Below are 18,645 nucleotides of genomic sequence, written 5' to 3'. Positions count from 1 at the left end.
ATAATTTTTTTCAGTTTTTTTTCTATTGTTTAAATTGGGCAAATTCTATTCATCTGTTCTCATGTTCACTGATTCTATCTTCTGTCATCTCTCCACCTTATATTAAAATTATTCAGTGAGCTTTTGTTTGGTTATTTTGTTTCGGTGATTGAAGTTTTCAGTTCTATACTTTCCAACTGGATCTTCTCTTTAGTTTTTATTTCTTTGCTGAAATTTCCTACTTTTCAAATTGTTTCAGGAGAAGTCATAATTGCTTATGAAATCATTTTTATAATGGTGGCTTTAAAAACATTTTCAGATAATTTCAGCTTCTAATTCATCTCAGTGTTGTTTTTGTAAGGCTGTCTTTTCTTGATCATGTTCTGATTTTCCTAGTTCTTGGTATTATGAGTGTTTGTTGTATTATATATTTCACATTTTGAACATTATATTAAGATACTCAGTATCCTATTTAATCAATTTTTTTTTTTTTCTTGAGACAGAGTCTCGCTCTGTCGCCCAGGCTGGAATGCAGTGGTGCAATCTTGGCTTACTGCAACCTCTGCCTCCCAGATTCAAGCAATTCTCTGCCTTAGCCTCCTGAGTAGCTGGGATTACAGGTGCCTGCCACCACGCCTGGCTGATTTTTGTATATTTAGTAGAGACAGGGTTTCACCATCTTGGCCAGGCTGGTCTTGAACTCCTGAACTCGTAATCCACCCACTTCGGCCTCCCAAAGTGCTGAGATTACAGGTGTGAGCCACTGTGCCTGGCCGCAAACATGCAAAATTCTTTATTATGCATAAGATGCTAATCGGCTGCCCAAGACCATCCCGTTCCCACCTTTTTCTTTTTTAAATAATTTACGTGACCTTGTGGAAATAGAGTGGCCGAAGTGCATTAATGCTGAACTCTCCTGGGGAAAATTTACGAAGACCATGTGTCTATAGACGAAAGAGATGTTGTCACAGACAGATAGACAAGCCTCCTTCAACGCCTGTGGGGGCAAGGCTATCTAGTGCCCTTATGCTACAGTGCTGAATGCAGTGAAAGCAGCCTGAACTCATATTAGCCCAGGCATGTTTACAGAAACTCAGCTTTTCCTGGCACACCACCAAAATGCAATTAAGTTAAGCAATAGAATAATTTTCATATTCCCAATAAGATGTCATGATATCCACTTTATTGCTATCCTATTTATGCTTTTCTACTCAAAATTTATCATATCATTTTAGAACATGATATTATTTTTATAGTTTACATGATCATTATATTATTGCTGGAAATTACATTTCATGATGCTATCTAGTTTATTAAGATTCTCTGTGGGTCATTATCCGCAGACTGTTTGCATTGTTTCTACATTCCCAATTATTTTCCTTTCAAGTATCTAGAAAAACATCCATATAGATAAAAGAATGAAGAATTTGGGGACAAATATTGTGTTAAAATGGTAACATTTGAGGGTAATCTAAACCATATTTTTCTTTTTTTAAAAAAGAAAATAGAGGTGTACTACACTTGCATTACGTGAGAAAGTGCAAAAAACATATCGATTCAAAAACAAAGAAATGTTCTGTCAGTAAGCTTCCTAATCATGTGTTGTTTGTTTTTCCCGAAAGCATTGCTAATTGGAAAAGGCATTTCCACACACTGTTATCAAAGCAAGAACAATTTTCCTTTTAAGAATTTGTAGCCGGGCGCGGTGGCTCACGCCTGTAATCCCAGCACTTTGGGAGGCCAAGGCGGGCGGATCACGAGGTCAGGAAATCGAGACCATCCTGGCTAACACAGTGAAACCCCGTCTCTACTAAAAATACAAAAAACTAGCCAGGCGTGGTGGCGGGCGCCTGTAGTCCCAGCTACTCTGTTCTCTATTTGTAAAGTGTTGTCACCAATACCCACACTGGTCTACTTAGAATTGTTTTCAGTACATTTTGCTATCTAAAAAAGCAAATATACTTGCCTTCTTGATTACTTTTATAAAATTGTTTTAAATAAAAGTGTGTACATTTCCTTACTTTGTTAATTTTCTGAAAAGTTTTCTAAGATCCATGAATAAAATCTGTTGGGACTTTTATTGGAATTATACTTAATTGACTTAGTAAGACAATTTGAGGAGAACTGTCACCTCCCAAAACAAGGGTATGCTTATGCCTCTAGATTTATTTAAATCATATTTTCTGTCTTTCCGTGTAATTTCATAATTTGCTCCCTACAATTTTTAAAATTTATGGTTAAGCATATTTCTAGGTACTTTAGACATTTTGTTCTATTTTAAATATGGTTCATTTGTCACATTGTCAATTTTCAAACGTGTTGCTCTTGAGTTACAAGAAACTGGGATGTTGCATATTTCTTTTTTTCTTTTTTTTTTTTCTTTTTGAGACGGAGTCTTGCTCTGTCACCCAGGCTGGAGTGCAGTGGCACGATCTCAGCTCACTGCAACCTCCGCTTCCTGGGTTCAAGCGATTCTCCTGCCTAAGCCTCCCAAGAAGCTGGGATTACTAATTATCCTATTGACTAACACTTTTTCGTTTTTTGGTGGTTATTCTCATAGAATGTTGCATTATCTATGAATAATGACAGTGCTATTGTCTCTTTCGCGCAATATTTACTCTTCTGCTGGCATTTCTTGTCTTACTGTCATGGTTACCTTCTTCAGTGGGGTGTATGTTGACCATTAGCTGGGATAGAGACCATACCTCACTTGTTCATTTTGATTTTCTAATAGAGTATTTTAAATGATTTATGATTAATACTTCATTTGCTAGAGGTGTTTGGTACAAGCATTTCTGAGGTTTAGAAAAGTTTTCACCCATATGTGTTTTCCTTCACACTAATTATTTTCATAATTACTTATTTTTTGTCTCCAAAATTGAGATTTTTTTAGACAGAGCTCTTTTCCCAGATTTACATGTGTGCATATGTTCATAGATAACCTGCTGAATGCCTCAGAAGCACTTTAAACACAAAAACCCAGGCTTAATATCTTCCTTCTAAATATGTCTGCCTGTTACTTTCTCTGCTCACAGTAGTGGAATTACCATATCCCTGTCACACATGCCAAATTCCAGGCATTAACTTTAAATTTTCATTCATTTAGAAAGAAATGAAGGCATTAGACTGTTGACAGAAATTTGGTAAGCACATTTATAAACAGGTAACATTGAAGCAAACCTCTATGTGTGTGTGTGCATGCATGTGTGTGTATGCACATGCTTACTTGTGCATATGTATGTATGTAGAGATATATATAGAAAGAACACATATCAAATTTATGATATTGACCTTTTTTCTGAAGAGGGAAATTGAAGTGGAGAAAAAAACAAAGGCATCTTAAAGTATACATAAGCTAATATCCCTTTTTAAAAATGAAGATCTAAAACAAATTATTCTGGGTGGAGGTATAAGGATGATTATTATAATATTGTTTGTATTTTATATTAAGATATTTCTAAAGAAAAATTCCAAATCAAAGACCACAGTGGATTTTGACTAAAATATGAGAGTATTAAAAGAATGTAGGCAGGTGAATATGAAATAGGAATGTGAGCCAGGGGCTGACATCACTGAAATGCAAATATGTGTGTGGCACAGCTTCAACTGTTACAAGGTTCTTAATAACTCTGCTTATCTCTTCTAGAATTCTTAGCCTGATATTTCTTAAAAAGAACTGCCAGCTTCAGGTTCCCACAAAGTATGCAGATTCTGGCTAAATTATTCACTCCCACTGTTTACAGAATGTACCTGTCACTCTTCACCTACACTCATGTGTGGATTTGCATTGTCTAAGAGGATAGCTTCTCATTTAGTAAGTGCTTATTAAGCCAAGCATCAATTACAATAATTTCTTAATTATATTTAGTACTCAGGTATAAAAGAGCCTTTTGTTGAAGAATTTTAGACATCAAGGGGATAAAGACAACTAAGTAAATCAACTGTAGCTACAAGCAAATAAATGTCAAACTATTGATTTTTCTCTCTCTCTCTTCTTTGCAGTTTTAAAATGCTTATTTACAGAACAAGACTTAGAATGACAGCATGAGGAACTGCATGAACGCTCTCCCAATCAAATCAACTATCACCAATGAAAACATGTTTTTTAACTATTTCGAATCTCTGGAAATTGTTCTCAGATCAACACCAAGTGAAAATACACATTTATTCAATAAAATCTACCAAATCTTAAGTAGAAACAGCAGATTCCTGCGGTTCCTGAGACTTGCCCACCTCTTGCCTCATTCATCTTCCAACTTAGCATAATGGAAATTCCACCACAAATCGGCGTGGCCAAGGAGATGGGGCTCCCTCTCCTGCAGGCTCCAAGTTGAGGGCTGCGGTCTCCTCCTTGGACGGGGAGTCTGAGAGCATCACTCATCCCCCGCCAGCTCTGTGCTGTAGAGGCTAAATTTCAAGCAAGCATGACTGAGAGGGTTGGGGCTTCCCTCTTACTCCTAGACCAGAGTGTGAAGGTTCTGCCAAGAGCATGACAGGCCAAGAATATTAGGGCCCTGATCATCCTTGGCACATTTCAGTCACAGAGCAAACATTTCTTGCTGGTAGAGTTAATCCAAGAGGACCAGAGGCTGTCACCACAGTCCAGCACACAACTCAAAGCAGTGGCCACTCTGAGAAAAGTGGCTCACTCCCTGAGCAGGGGCTCAGAAACTTAGCCCAAGTGGAGAGGCAGGTCACAGAACAGAGTTCCGAAGCTTTCCACAAAGAGACTAACATTATTTAGAAAAGAATATGGAGAAATTCATGCCTAAGTGTCCTCTTAAAACCAAAGGTGATTTTGTTGTCAAGCAATGAAGAGGAGGCTGTTCTCTCCAGGAGAGCAATGAGCTAAACTATAAGCTCGTTAATTTACTAGGGAGAACCAGAGAATGACACAGCTTTCCCTACTGTCCTTTGAGAACAAACCTCAAAGACTGGTCTCAAAAACTATCCCTAAAAAGAGACAATATTTAATTGACTCAGGCTATAGAGAAAATTATGTTCCAGGGAATTTTCAAAAAAAAAAAAATGAGTAACTACTTGATAATTAGTAAACCTGGGCTCAAAACCAGTAGAGGCAGACAGCTTGACAGAGGGACAAAGGAAAGCGCTATTCAGAAAGAGCCCACATCCATACACTGCCATCCTAGGGCAGCTGCGTTCATGTCCATGGTTGTGTATGCTCTTGGAGAAGTGACATCAGATTCTCCACATAATGAGATCAGTAGACATCACTAAAATAATTCCACCAAGTTGCTAAACAATACACAAGCAGAAGCCATCAAGAGCAAGTCCTAGAAGATGTGGTATGATAAATATCCAAAGTTGCTACAGTGAATTACCTAAAATTCCCAGTTTTCAACAAAAAATATGAAATATTTTACTCATACAGGAAGAAGAAGCAGGAAACAGAAACTTCCCATGAGAGGGCCAAATGACAGACTTACTATAAGATTTCAAAGCAGTCATTATAAATATAATGTAAAAATTAAAGGAAATTATTCTCAAAGGAGTAAACAAAAGTATAATGATAATGTCTCATCAAATAGAAGATAATACAATGATAGAAAATATAATAAATAACAAAATAGAAATTTAAAAATAGAAAAATGTGACTGAAATTTTAAAAAATCACTACAGTGGCTCAAAAGCAGGGTTTAGCTGGCAGAAGTAAAAATCAATAAACTTGAAAATAGATAAATAAAGACTATAAAATCCAAAGAACAGAGAATAAAAAGAATGAAAGAAAAGAACTAAAGCCTCAGAAAAATGTGGGATACCCTTAAGCAGATGACCATTTAATGAGATTACCTGAAAGGAAGGAAAGAGAAAAAGGAGCAGAAAAAATATTTTTAAAAAATAGCTAACATTTTCTGAAATTTGATGTACAACATGAATCTACACATTCAAGAAGCTCAACAAACTCCAAGTAAGAGAAATGTAATCATTTCACACTCAAACTTTTTTTTTAAAGAAAAATATTTAAAGTGGAAAAAGATAAGGAACTCATCACGTACAAAGTCTTTTTAATCAAGACTCTTACATGAAAATGAGAGTAAGTTTCCAAAATCGCTGTGAAATAAAGACATTCTCAGATAAACAAAACTTAGGGAATATGTAACTATATGACCTGCCTTACAAGAAATCCTAAAGGAAATCCTGCAATCTGAAAGCAAGTGACTCCAGGTAGTAACATAAATTCACACATGTGCTCACACATGTGCTCACACATGCATACACACACACACAGGGCACCAATAAATGTAATAATGAAAAGCAGTTTAAGTGCATATTTCTGTTCCTCCATTCTCTTAACTTATTTATAAAGCAGTTGTATAAAACAATATGTTTATAATTTCATCATTAGGTCTACAATATAGAGAAATGTAATACAGGCATACTTAATTTTGTTGAGTTTCACTTTGTTGCACTTTGCAGATATCTTGGTATTTACACATTGAAGTTTGGTAGCAAGCCGGAGTTGAACAAATCTATCATTGCTATTTTTCCAACAGAATGTGCTCGCTTTGTGTTTCTGTGTCACCTTTTGGTAATTCTTGCAAACTTTCAAACTTTTTTCATTATTATTATATCTGTTATGGTGATCTGTGGTCAGTCACCTTTGATGTTGCTATTGTAATCGCTTTGGAGTGCCACAAATTGCCCCCATATAAGAGGGTAAACTTAATCAGTAAATGTTGTATATGTTCTGACTGCTCTACCAACCAGCCATTCCCATCTCCCTTCTCCTCGGGTCTCCCTATTCCCTGAGACACAATAATATTGAAATTAGTCCAATTAATAACACTACAATGGCCTCTAAGTGTTCATATGAAAGGAAGAGTCACACATATCTCACTTTAATAAGAAAATAAGTAGGCTTAGTGAAGAAGGCACATTTAAAGTCAACATAGGCTGAAGGTTATGTTTCTTGTGCCAGTTAGCCAAGTTCTGAATGCAAAGAGAAAGTTCTTGAAGAATATGAAAAGTGCTACTCTAGTGAGCACATGAATGATGAGAAAGCAAAGCAGCCTCATTGCTGATATGGACAAAGTTTTGGGGGTCTGCATAGAAGATCAAACCAGGCACAACATTCCCCTAAGCCAAAGTCTCACACAGAGTCCTAACTCTCTTCAATTCTATGGAGGCCAAGAGAGTTGAGGAAGCATCACGAGAAAAGTTTAAATCTAGCAGAGGTTAGTTCATGAGGTTTAATATAAAAGAAGCTGCCTCTATAACATAAAAGCACAAGGTGAAGCCACAAGCACTGCTGGAGAAGCGGCAGGAAGTTATCCAGAGTATCTAGCTAAGATAATTGATAGGTTTCTAATGTAGGCAAAACAGCCTTATATATGCTATTGTCATCTCGGACTTTCATAGCTAGAGAGAAGTAAATGACTGGCTACAAAGGTTCACAGGCTGACTCTCTTGATGGGGGCTAATATAGCTGGTAACTTTAAGTTGAAACCAATTCTTATTTATCTCCTGAAAATCCTAGGATCTTTAAAATTTATGGTAAATCTATTCTGTCTGTGCTCTATAAATAAAAAGATAGAGCCTAGATGGCAAAACATCTATTTATAATATGGTTTCTTGAATATTTTAAGCCTTGTATTGAAACCTATTGCTCAGAAAAAAAGATATTTTTTCAAAATATTGCTGCTCATTGACAATGCACCTAGTCTCACCTAAGAGCTCTGATGGAGATGTACAAAGAGATTAATGTTTTCATGCCTCATAACACATCCATTCTGCAGCCCATGGATCAAGAACTGATTTTGACTTTCAAGTCTTATTATTTAAGAAACACATATTGTCAGATTATAGTTGCCATAGATAGTGATTCTTCTGATGGATCTGGGCAAAGTAAATTGGAAATCTTCTGGAATGGATTCATCATTTTAGATGCCATTAAGAACATTCATGATTCATGGAAGGAGGTAAAAATATCAGTATTAATAGGAGTTTGAAAGAAGTTGATTCCAACCCTCATGGATAATTTGGAGAAGTTGAAGACTTCAGCAGAAGTGACTGCAGATGTGGTAGTAATAGCAAGAGAACTTGAATTAGAAGTGTAGCCTGAAGATGTGACTGAATTGCTGAGTCTCATGATGAAACCTGAACACATGAGGAGTTGCTTCTCAGGGATGAGCATGGAAAATGGTTTCCTGAGATGGAGTCTACTTCTGGTAAAGATGCTGTGAACATTGTTGAAGTGACAATAATGGGATTAGGATGTTACATAAAGCTAATTGATAAAGCAGTGGCAGGGTTTGAGAGGACGGACCTCAATTTCAAAGAAGTTCTACTACAAGTAAAATACTATCAAACAGCATTGCATACTACAGAGAAATCTTTCGTGAAAGGGAGAGTCAATTGATGGGATAAATGTCATTGTTATCTTATTTTAAGAAGCTTCCACAGCCACCTCACCCTTCAGCAATCACCACCCTGATCAATCAGCAGCCATCAAAATCAAGGCAAGATCCTCCACCTGCGAAAAGATTAAGACTCACTAAAGGCTTAGATAATCATTAGCATTTTTTAGCAACAGAGTATTTTAAAATTAAGGTACATACTTTTTTCGTCATAATGCTATTGCACACTTAATAGACTAAAGTGTAGTTTAAACGTAACTTTTATATGCACTGGGAGATAAAATAAAAAGTGTGTTACTTGCCTTATGGCAATATTGCTTTATTGCAGTGGTCTGAAACCAAACCTACAATATCTCTGGGTATGTATGTGTACCTTACAGTCTCAGTACAGAGGACATTAGTGGCACTAAAGTTGAACTGGGGTAAGGAAGTGACAGCAAATAGTTACTAGAATCCAAAGGAACAAATGAAGAGAACCAGAAATGGAAAGTAAGAAAATCAATACATCAAACTATCTAAGTATGTATTACTTATCTTCCTTCTCATAGTTTTATTTAAAAGACATAAAATTGTAAAAGTAAAAAAATAATAATTAGAAGAATGTATTTTGGGGTTTGCAAAATATATAAACGTAATATGTCTAACGACAACACAAAGGATGGTTAAGAGACACGAAAACTACAGAAGAGTAATATGTCCGTATTTCACTGGAATCAAGTTAGTATAAATCTAAAATACATTCTGATTATTTAAGAAGGATATGGTCTGTCCTAGAGCTATCAATAAGATAATAACAAAAACATAGTGAAAAAATTGTTAAAGATATTAAAATATTACACTAGAAAATATTCACTTTATGCAAAGAAAAAAAAAAGCCTGGAAAGGAGGAATAGTGGAGCAAATATACAAATATAGAAAACAAAAAGTAAAATGGCAGGTGTAAATTCAAGCATATAAAGAACATTAAATTTAAATGGATTTTAAAACCCAACGAAAAGACAGTGTTGTGAGACTTGATTTTAAAAGTCCAATTATGTGCTGTCTATAGAAGACACATTTTATCTTTTTATTTTTGGTTGAAAGTAAAAGAATGGCAGCGCTTTGGGAGGCTGAGGCGGGCGGATAACCTGAAATCAGGAGTTCGAGGCCAGCCTGACCAATATGATGAAACTCCGTCTCTACTAAAATTACAAAAATTAGCCGGGTATGGTGGCATGCACCTGTAACCCCAGCTACATGGGAGGCTGAGACAGGAGACTCGCTTGAACCCGGGAGGTGGAGCTTGCAGTGAGCCGAGATTGCGCCATTGCACTACAGTCTGGGCAACAAGAGTGAAACTCCATCTCAAAAAAAAAAAAAAAAAAAAAAATGTAAAAGAATGGAAGTAATATGTCATGCCAAAGCATCCATAAGATAAGAAAGCTGCAATGGTGGTACTAACATCAGACAAAACAGACTTTAAAACAGACCAAAACTGTGTTTAGAAATGAAAAGGAACACACAGTAATAATAAAAGAATGAATCAATCAAGAAGAAATGAATTATAGACATATATGTACCCTAATAACAGAGCTCCAAAATACATGAAAAAATCTGACAGAAATGAAGGGAAAATAGACAATTCAATAATAATCATTGCAGACTTCAATATCCCAATTTCAGCAATGAACAGGACAACTAAGAAAGTATCAAAAAGGGTACAGAGTAATTGAATTGCACCATGAAGCAAGTAGACCTAAGAGATATCTGTGAAACACATCACCCACCAACAGCACAATATACATTCTTCTCAATAGCATATGGAACATTCTCCAGGACAAACCGTACAATAGGCTACAAATCAAGCCTCAACATATGAAAAAGAATTAAAATAATGAAAAGTGTACTGACGAAAATGGAATTACATAAATCAATAACAAAAGCAAATTTGAGCAATCCAAACATATGTGTTAAATGACATACTGCTAAACAAAGAATCAGAAAACAAATCACAATGGAAATTTGTATATATATATATATATATCTTTTTTTTTTTCTTTTCTTTTTTTTTTTTGAGACAGAGACTCGCTCTGTCACCCAGGCTGGAGTGCAGTGGCATGATCTCGGCTCACCACAACCTCCCCCTGCCCGGGTTCAAGCGATTCCTCTGCCTCAGCCTCCCAAGTAGCTGGGACTTCAGGCACCTGCCACCATGCCGGCTAATTTTTGTATTTTTAGTAGAAACGAGGTTTCACCATGTTGGCCAGGCTGGTCTTGATGAAAATACTTTAAGATAAATTAAATGAAGACAACATATGAAAATACATCAGATACAGCTAAAGCAGAATTTGGAGGAAATTTTACAGCTGTAAGTGCCTCTGCTAAAGAAAAATAAAGATCTCAAATGAATAACAAAATTTTCCTGCAAAGTCACTGGATAAACAAGAGTAAACTAAATCTAAAGCAAACAAAATGAAGACAATAATAAAGATTAGAGTGGAAAGTAATAAAATTGAAATGAGGAAATAGTAGAAAAAACCAATGACAAGTTCAACACATTTGGCAAACCTTTAGCAATAATGATCAAGGGAAAAAGAAAAAAGACTCAAATTACTAAAATTAGGAACAAAAGAAGGGACATTATATTGACTTTATGGAAGTAAAAGAATTATAAGAAAATACTATGAAAAATCAATGACAACAAATTAGATAACACAGATGCCTTACACAAATTCCTAGAAACATACAAACTACCAAAACCAACTCAGTAAGAACCATAACATGTAAAGAGATTGAATTTGTAATTTTTAAACTTCCTACAAAGACAAGCCCAGTCTAAGACGAATTTACTGATGAATTCTACCAAGCACTTAAAAAATGATTAGTACCAATTTTTTTTTTTTTTTACAAAATCTTCTAAAACATAAGAGGTGGAAACACTTTCTAACTCATTGTTTGAGACCAGTATTATTTAGATAGAAAATCAAATGGAGACCTCACAAGAGAACAAAACTATAGCCTAATGTATTTTACGAATACAGACAAAAATTCTCCAGAAATAATTTTAAATAGAATCCAACAACATACACCGTGGCCACATGGAATTAATCCTAGGAATGTCAGACGAATTTAACATTCAGAAATCAATTAACTGAATAAAGAACAAAAACGACACGATCATCCCAACAGACAAAGAAACAGCACTTTAAAACATCCAACACCTTTTCTTGATAAGACTTTACCCAACAAATTAAGAATTCAAGGGAACTTTTTCCACCTTAAAAAGGGCATCAATGAAAAACTCACAACTAACATTATATTTAATGGTGAAAGATGGAAGGATTTCCTACTAAGGTTAAAAACAAGGCAGTGCTGTCCACTCTTGGCACTTCTATGCAATACTGCCCTGATACACACATTTCACACCAACACTAACAAAATCCCAGCTGGAGTCTTTGCAGAAATTGACAAGATCTATCCTCAAATTTATATGGAAATCCAAGGGATCTGGAATAGCCAATACAATCTTGAAAAAAGAACAAATGTGGAAAACTCATACTTCCAAATTTCAAAACCTGTTACAAAGCTACAGAAATCAAAGTGCTTACCTGCATAACACCAGTGGATTTTTTCAGAACAAAGACCTGTCAGTGTTCTTCCTCAGGTGTTATCCATGCAACGATTTTTCAACTAAAGACTTGCAAATGGACATATCATATGGTGAAATTACACTGTGTTTATTCACATAAGCATCTTCTCTCAGTGCTGAATATAAGCACATATTTAGAATAAAATTTTTAAAAATTCTTGCTTCAAATTGTACCAGTTTCAACTCACAATTCTTAAATACATAGAGAACTAAACTTTGCCTTGCCAGTTGCCTTTTTAATTATCTACAATGGTTTCCAAATGAGAGTCTACAGGCCAAAATTGGCCTACAGCCTGTTCTTGTACAGCCATTGAGCAAAGAATGTTTTTACAAGTTTAAAGGGTAAAGAAGTAGAAGAAAACAGAGAAGAAGAAAAAAAAAAGAGAAGGAGAAAAAGCAGAAATATAATAATTATAAGCAGCCAAGAACATATATGCCCTCAAATCCTAAAATGCTTATTTTCTAGCGCTTTACACAAAACACTTGTCAACTCCTGATGTACACTTGGAGCTATAATCGCTGGTGTAAAATGATTGCAAAGAGAGCTCACCTTTCTTTCCTATATTTATGCTCTTTACAAAGTGAATTTGTAACTCTTCCATCAAGAAGTAGAGTCTATTTCCCAAGCCCTTACATTTGGCTGTCCTCGTGCTTTTTATTTTTATTTTTTTAGCCCATAGAATGTGGTGCAATAATGGCATGCCTGTTCTAAGCCTGCACTTGAAGAGGTTTTGCACATTTTGGCTCCTTTTCTTGCATCTCATAAGAACAAGCCTGGGCTAGCCTGCTGGAAGGTAAGAAAAGGAGAGTTGAGACCCCAGCCTGTTTAAAAATGAACCCCAAACACACAACAGAGTCTAAGCAATTTCAGCAGACCCACCCTCTACCCAATTTACCAGACCCACAGCTAACTACCCAAGTAGCTCCATAGCAGAGGAACTACTCCGCTGCCCATAACCCCATGACCAATCATAAAAATATATTGTTTCACACCTTATAAATTTTGAGATGGTTCATTGTGCAACAAAATCTAATTGACACACAACTATGAAATGATAAAAGGGATTAAATACTGCACACTCTGTATTTTCATAATTGTTCTTGATCAGCATCTTTCAGCAAGCTAGGTACAAGCAAGATGTTTGCAGCGACTTAAATTTCTGCATTTGAGATAATCAGATTCTTTCAACTCAGGGTTTAGATTCCTGCAATTTAGTGGGCCGGGCACAGTGGCTCACGCCTATAATCCCAGCACTTTGTTAGGCCAAGGCAGGTGGATCTCTTGGGGTCAGGAGTTCAGGGCCAGCCTGGCCAACCTGATGAAACCCGTCTCTTCTGAAAATACAAAATTAGCCGGGCATGGTGGTGCACACCTGTAATCCCAGCTACTTGGGAGGCTGAGACAGGAGAATAGCTTGAATCCAGGAGGCAGAGGTTGCACTGAGCCAAGATCGTGCCACTGAACTCCAGTCTGGGCAACAGAACGAGGCTCCACGTCAAAAAAAATAAAATTCCCTCAATTTAATCTCCACGTTAGTCCCACTAGCATGTATTTTTGTAACCTAGGAAACCTGGGATGAATCACAAGTCTAGGCACAAGGCTTCTAGCACAAGGTGAGTATTTCTTGATGCCCAGCTGTCCCTGTTTCAGGCCTCTGCTCAAATGTCCCCTTTGGCTCTCTCTTTACCATGTTGGGAAGGAGATCTTCCTCTATCAGTTTAGACCCCAGTGGTCAGGAGCCTGTGAATTAAATGGCAATGAACAGATTGACAGCAGAAAAGACAAAATTTCTCTGCACACATGTAGCAGCACACCAAAGAAGTGCATCTCTGAACAGCTAGGGACTGTGGCTTACATAGGAGCTTGACTGAAGAAGGGAGGGCAGAGAGGGTTAGGGAAAGAATGGAAGGTTCTGATGAGGTTTGCTGACACCGACACCATTGACTTGAAATGTCATGATGTTAAAGGACTCATTTGTCTCCCTGACTGGAAACCCTGGTTTCGGGCTTTATGGCAGCTGAATTCTCTGGAGTCTCCGCTCTAGTCTGACAGGAGAAGTTCATTTAAGATCTCTTTCTACATCTGCTGTAATAGTTGTTAGTCCCTTCAACAACACGTTATGAATTGTGCCCCCCACAAATCAATGTTGAAGTCCTAACCCCTAGTACTTCAGAATGCGACTTTATTTGAAAATAGGGTCATTTCAGATATAATTTGTTTAAATGAGGTGGTATTGTAAGGGGGGCCCCTAATCCAATGTAACTGGAGTCATTATTAGAACACAGCCAAGTGAAGACAGACACACTCAGAGACTGCCCTGTGACCAGGAAGGCAGAATACCGCCACGCAACTGTGAGCCAGGACCACCAAAACATGGCTGGCCGGTCACCAGAAGCTAGGAGGAGGCAAGGAAGCTTTCAGAGGAAGCACAGCCCTGCCAGCACCTTGATTTCAGACTTGCAGTTTCCAGAACTGTGAGACAATACATTTTCATTGCTTTAAGCCAGCCAGTTTTTGGACCTTATTATGGCAGCCACCCCCCTGCAGCATGTCATCCTGGGTGTGCCTGGTTGGTGGTCGTGACTCAAATGTAAGCTCTGATTGAGGATGGGGCTCTTTGGGTAACACACAGGACACAGCCTGGCTCATCACAAAATGGCAAATGCTGTGGAACATGTATTAAGCACCATGCTCTACCTCAAAGGGCACTACATGTATTAAATCATCAATTTGCACAACACTCTGCCACCCCCGAGAAAAGTACCATTTTAATCCCCATTTTCATGGAGGATTAGACTGAGGACTCAGGTGGCTTGTTTACAGTCACATAGCCAGTAAAGGGGCAAAGCTGGGATTCAAACCCAGCAGTCAGATAGTGGAGCCCTGGCGAGCAAGGAGATGAACGGGGCTCTCAGGCACACCCCCCTTTCCCTGACGCTCACAGCCACCCTTCATATCTCCAGTCTTTGGTGGCCCCTGCGCCGTCATCAGAATCTGCCCCTTTTGAGTGATTTTTCATTATTTGGCAGCTCTCTTCATTTCCATCTTATTACAGGCTGGACCAGGACTCATCTCCTAGGAGACAGTAAGTGATTCTGTGCGGTTTATCATTGCTTTATACACTTCAGATACTTTTTTTCATGTCATGTTATTGAATTCTGGGTGTCCCTAAAGTTGGACATTTATCTACAGAATGTGGCAGGCTTTTTGTATATCCACCCATTTGTTATAATCCCCCAAATAAGAAGTTTTATTAAGTTTTTACCTTATCTCCTCTATTTAAACTATTTTTGCTAGACATGCTGAAGGATGTCCCAAATTTATGACCGAAAGGTTCATCTTACTAATCTACCTCTGCTGTGGGGAAAGGGCTCCAGCAGATATTTCCCACCTTCCAACTTCCCCACCCCCAGCCGATGGGACAGGGCCTAGGACTCTTAATGGCTAGCAAAGTCAGTGTTCCAGAGAATTCTACCAGATTCATACTTGCAGAGGATGAATTATACAGAATTATTAACCCACTTCTGCCTCCTTCGTTCCAGGATTTCATGACAAAAAAAAAAAGTAGAAAGGAAGGAAGAAATGTCATAATTAATTGAACTTTTTTTTTTTTTTTTTGAGATGGAGTCTCACTTTGTTGCCCAGGCTGGAGTGCAGTGGTGCGACCTCAGCTCATTGCAACCTCTGCCTCCCGGGTTCAAGTGATTCTCCTGCCTCAGCCTCCCAAGCAGCTGGGGCAACAGGTGCATGCCACCACGCCCAGCGAATTGTTTGTAATTTTAGTACAGACGGGGTTTCACCGTGTTAGCCAGGATGGTCTCGATCTCCTGACCTTGTGATCCATCTGCTTTGGCCTCCCAAAGTGTTGGGATTACAGGCATGAGCCACTGCACCTGGCCTAAACTTTTTATTTGAGATAACTTTAGATGTCCAGAGCAGTTGCAAAAATAGTAAGGAGAGTGGCCATGGCCAAGAGAAAAGATCAGTGAATTCTCTCCCCAAAAAGCGAATATAAGGTGAAAAAAATCTTCAATAACCACCATTTGTTGCTCTGGAAATTGGCGAACTACTCAATTTTGAATAAGAACAGTGGTGATGTGTGGCATTCTGGCCTGGGGGACTCAGCCCCGGATCAGTCACTATGGAGATTCTGCTAGGACTGGGCTCTCTGTCTTCTGCCATGATGGAAGGAAGTCCACTTGACGTGGAGCAGCAGTGATGCCCACTGCCAAGTTGCCCTCTGGGGAAGGGACTTTGGAGAGGTGGGGGGCAAGTGGGAGTCTAACTTTTGTCTCTATGAGCCTGAGTTTGTGGTCATGGTTGGAAAGCACATATTCCTGGTTCAGGCTGCACATGTATGCAGTGAAGAACAGAGGGCTCAGTTTATACACACTCTCCTGGCTGAGCCTGGGGCTACACATGCGTACACAGGAGACTCTCTAGGGCCCCATGGAAAGCCAAAGCCTGGCAACTTGAAAATGACCTGATCTCTGATCCATGAGCAGGGGATAGAAGCCTTGTTGGCTGTAAGTATTTGAGCAATAGACTACTAAGCTAGGCTGACACAGATACAAACCCTAGGAAGTAAGTATGAAAACAAAAATTCAAGAACAGCAACAAAAAGCACTTAAGCTGAATTATCAATGGCTGCACATCACAGAAGACAAGTTATTTTGACCCAGTCTTTGATTTAGTAATCAAAGACTTCAGAGTAACTATTATAAATACATTCATAGCATTAAAGTTATTCAAGTTTAAAGAATTAATGTATGATAACAATGAATTAACAAATCGAGAGTCTTGATAAACATATACAAATTATAAAAAAGAACCAAATGGAAATTTTGGAGTTGACAAGTAAATTAACCTGAAATGAAGTTTCCTAGAGACGGGACTTCACAGCAATTTGAGATGGTAGATGAAGTAATCAGTAAATTTAGAGACAGATTAATAGAAAGTATCCAATATGAAGAGCACAGAGACAGAAAAATTGAAAGTAAAAATAAACATTGTCTCAAAGACCTATAGAAATATACCCAGTATACCCACATAAGCATATGAGAGTCCCAGAAAAAGGACTCTAAGAGGAGGAAAAGTTATTTGAAGAAATAGTGGCTGAAGACTTCACAAATTTGATGAATGAATTAATCTACACATACAGGAAGCTCCATTAACTGCAGCCAGAAAAAGCTGTATAAGAAAGACTACAGACATAGTGCAGTGGCTCATGCCTGTAATCCTAGCACTTTGGGAGGCTGAGGTAGGAGGATCATTTGAGCCCAGGAGTTCAAGACTAGTCTGGGCAACATAGTAAGTAAGACCCCCATCTCTAAAAAAATTAAAAATGAAAAATAAAAATTAGCCAGACATGGAGGCATGTGCCTGTAGTCCCAGCTACTCAGGAGGCTCAAGTGGGTAGATCACTTGACCCCCAGAATTGGAGACTGCAGTGAGCCAGGATTGCGCCATTGTACTCCAGACTGGGCAACAGAGAGAGATTCTGTCTCAGAAAAAAAAAAAGGAAGGAAAGAAGGAAGACTACTTATTATACATTCCATTTATATGAAATATCTATAACAGTCAAATTTATATATAAAGAAAGCAGATCAGTGTCTGCACGGGACTGGGTGTGGAAGCAGAAAATGACTGCAAATGAGCAGGGGCCACTTTCAGAGTGAAGGAATGCCTCAAACTGGACTGTGATGATGACTATACAACTTAAAGTAACTAAAGTCACTGAATTGCACACTTACAATGGATAATTTTTATATGAAAATTGTTTAAATACATTAGCTAGGCAAAACTCTTGTATTACACACACATACACAAGATACATTATAGCTTTGCACCATCTCACAGAAATGTCCTCATTGGAACACAGTAAAGATATGATATAACACCGTGGAAAGAACGCTGAACTTGGAATCCTAATGTGTGGACCAAACTACATGTTCTACTACTATTTACTATGTATAACATTGGCTAACTCACTTTTCCTCTCTGAACCAATTTTTGTACGAAAAAGTGAAAATTAGAGTATACATGAAGTATCTAAAACAGTGAGTGAACCAGTTAATGCTCAATATACTGATATTTGTTTGCCTTTATGTTTGTCACTGTGGTCGCTCTCTGTGGGCACCAAGCATAGGAGAAAAAAAGTAGCAGAATATAGAGTTGCTGCAAAATGTTTGTTTGACAAGTAGAGGGCAGATGAGCCAGGTGAGATTAAGTTGTCTCAAACTGATTCAAGCCATCAGAACACAGACCAAACCCCAACCAAGATCAACAGCTTGAGTGTGGCCATGATCTGCAAGGCTCCAAGGCCACTCCCTCTACAAGCATAGAATATGAAAGTGGTGGTAGGCAACAAATGCCACTCCACACTCTTTTACCTGTCCATGGCATCCTTCATCTCTCCAGTGGCTTCCTCTCTTCCTCTGGGAAAGCATGCTCCTCATTCTGCTGCTCACACTCATCCCTGATTAGACACCCCATGCCTGTGTCGCTGCGAGCTTTCGTCCATGCATCTGCAGTGCACTGCCCTAGCCACTCTGCTCCTCTTTCCTGGTGTCTCCTTTGCCTGATCATAAGCCCCTGTAAAGCAGAGAGAGACCATATTTTACTGTGCTCTGTGTATTCAGGACCTAGTGCTGTGTCTG

The 18,645-nt window shown here is 38.1% G+C and overlaps 1 long non-coding RNA gene across 1 annotated transcript in view; it reads right to left on the bottom strand.

Moving 5' to 3' along the window:
- The window catches only part of LOC134807649 (uncharacterized), a 94,210-nt gene that overhangs the window by 31,079 nt on the left and 44,486 nt on the right, over positions 1 to 18,645 (bottom strand). Inside the window, exon 2 of the long non-coding RNA XR_010148643.1 lies at positions 18,379 to 18,580. This is a non-coding gene — a long non-coding RNA (uncharacterized LOC134807649). The remainder of the gene's footprint in view (positions 1 to 18,378; positions 18,581 to 18,645) is intronic.

The sequence above is a fragment of the Pan troglodytes genome, chromosome 11 (genome assembly GCF_028858775.2).
Source record: "Pan troglodytes isolate AG18354 chromosome 11, NHGRI_mPanTro3-v2.0_pri, whole genome shotgun sequence".
In the NCBI taxonomy this organism is placed as follows: Eukaryota; Metazoa; Chordata; class Mammalia; order Primates; family Hominidae; genus Pan; species Pan troglodytes.
This window is presented reverse-complemented; position numbering and strand designations above follow the sequence as displayed.